Source organism: Bombyx mori, chromosome 11 (genome assembly GCF_030269925.1).
Source record: "Bombyx mori chromosome 11, ASM3026992v2".
Classification (NCBI taxonomy): Eukaryota; Metazoa; Arthropoda; class Insecta; order Lepidoptera; family Bombycidae; genus Bombyx; species Bombyx mori.
Window position 1 is genome coordinate 4,788,731 of NC_085117.1, and position 2,500 is coordinate 4,791,230.

Consider the following 2,500-nt stretch of genomic DNA (forward strand, 5'->3'; position numbering starts at 1 on the left):
AAATTTTAAAATTTTTCATATGTTCATTGGTTTTGCGCGTTGCGTGTGTTTCGTGTTTAATAATAATAATAATATAATATATTTATTATAGATTAACCGAAACGCTGCGGTCGCCGTAACACCGTGTGAGACATATGCGTAACTCATGCGACGGCATGTTCGTTCGGTTAGTTCATTTCTAATTTCAGAATGAAACAATCAAACGGACGAATGCACCTGTTCGTTCAGTCGTTTACGTCATTCTGTACGTTCCGTGCGCGATTTTGAAATTTTATTCGTTAAAACGAATTATAATATTTCATATGGTGTTTTTATTTAAACATTATATGTTTTAACGTGAACGGTTTATGCGAAATCTCGGTGGACCGATTTTGTATAATTATCCTTTTCCTTAAAAATTAAATTTTCTAGGATATGGATTTTTATATATTTAATGATATTATTTATTAGTAAACAACGAGAGTTGTTTATTATATAAATACTATTATAATACCTAAACACGATCACGCCGTACGAGCGTTTTTACGCCCGATGCGGTGCGACGTTTTAGTTTTCGAGCTAACGAAAAAGAGAGCTCCCTGGTTGATCCTGCCAGTAGTTATATGCTTGTCTCAAAGATTAAGCCATGCATGTCTCAGTGCAAGCCGTATTAAGGCGATACCGCGAATGGCTCAATATATCAGTTTTGGTTCCTTAGATCTTACTCAGTTACTTGGATAACTGTGGTAATTCTAGAGCTAATACATGCAATCAGAACTCTGACCAGTGATGGGATGAGTGCTTTTATTAGATCAAAACCAATCGACGGAGGGCCTCGCGTCCGAAGTCGTTAATTTTGATGAATCTGGATAACTTTTGCAGATCGCATGGTCAAGTACCGGCGACGCATCTTTCAAATGTCTGCCTTATCAACTTTCGATGGTAGTTTCTGCGACTACCATGGTTGTCACGGGTAACGGGGAATCAGGGTTCGATTCCGGAGAGGGAGCCTGAGAAACGGCTACCACATCCAAGGAAGGCAGCAGGCGCGCAAATTACCCACTCCCGGCACGGGGAGGTAGTGACGAAAAATAACGATACGGGACTCTTACGAGGCCTCGTAATCGGAATGAGTACACTTTAAATATTTTAACGAGGAACAATTGGAGGGCAAGTCTGGTGCCAGCAGCCGCGGTAATTCCAGCTCCAATAGCGTATACTAAAATTGTTGCGGTTAAAAAGCTCGTAGTTGCATTTGTGCGCCGCGCTGTCGGTGCACCGCATCCGCGGTGATACTGACACGTTTGCGGAGCATATCGTCGGTGAGCCGGCGTTCTAAAAAACGCCGGTTCAATATCAAAATCCTATCGCGGTGCTCTTCGGTGAGTGTCGAGGTGGGCCGACAATTTTACTTTGAACAAATTAGAGTGCTCAAAGCGGGCTAAAAATGCTGCTTGAATATTTCGTGCATGGAATAATAGAATATGATCTCGGTTCTATTTTGTTGGTTTTCAGAACTCCGAGGTAATGATTAATAGGGATAACTGGGGGCATTCGTATTGCGACGTTAGAGGTGAAATTCTTGGATCGTCGCAAGACGAACATCAGCGAAAGCATTTGCCAAAGGTGTTTTCATCAATCAAGAACGAAAGTTAGAGGTTCGAAGGCGATTAGATACCGCCCTAGTTCTAACCGTAAATATGTCATCTAGCGATCCGCCGACGTTACTACAATGGCTCGGCGGGCAGCTTCCGGGAAACCAAAGATTTTGGACTCCGGGGGGAGTATGGTTGCAAAGCTGAAACTTAAAGGAATTGACGGAAGGGCACCACCAGGAGTGGAGCCTGCGGCTTAATTTGACTCAACACGGGAAATCTCACCAGGCCCGGACACCGGAAGGATTGACAGATTAACAGCTCTTTCTTGATTCGGTGGGTGGTGGTGCATGGCCGTTCTTAGTTGGTGGAGCGATTTGTCTGGTTAATTCCGGTAACGAACGAGACTCTAGCCTGCTAAATAGGCGTCGTTATTTAGGTGTGCGCGGCCTCGTGTCGCGCAACTCACTGACGACGTATTAAAATTCTTCTTAGAGGGACCGGCGTCTTCGAGCCGCACGAGATTGAGCAATAACAGGTCTGTGATGCCCTTAGATGTCCTGGGCCGCACGCGCGCTACACTGAAGGAATCAGCATGTTCTCCCTGGCCTAGAGGCCCGGGCAACCCGCTGAAACTCCTTCGTGCTGGGGATTGGGGTTTGCAATTATCCCCCATAAACGAGGAATTCCTAGTAAGCGCGAGTCATAAGCTCGCGTTGATTACGTCCCTGCCCTTTGTACACACCGCCCGTCGCTACTACCGATTGAATGATTTAGTGAGGTCTTCGGACCGACACGCGGTGGCTTCACGGCCGTCGGCGTTGTTGGGAAGTTGACCAAACTTGATCATTTAGAGGAAGTAAAAGTCGTAACAAGGTTTCCGTAGGGGAACCTGCGGAAGGATCATTAACGTGTGTTGTATTGTG

General features: G+C 45.2%; 1 non-coding gene across 1 annotated transcript; it reads left to right on the forward strand.

Annotated features, from left to right (window-relative positions):
• Nucleotides 1–575: 575 nt before the first annotated feature.
• On the forward strand, nucleotides 576–2,483 carry LOC119630962 (small subunit ribosomal RNA). The gene has a single exon (XR_005246512.1). It is a non-coding gene; the product is annotated as a small subunit ribosomal RNA (ribosomal RNA).
• Nucleotides 2,484–2,500: the final 17 nt, after the last annotated feature.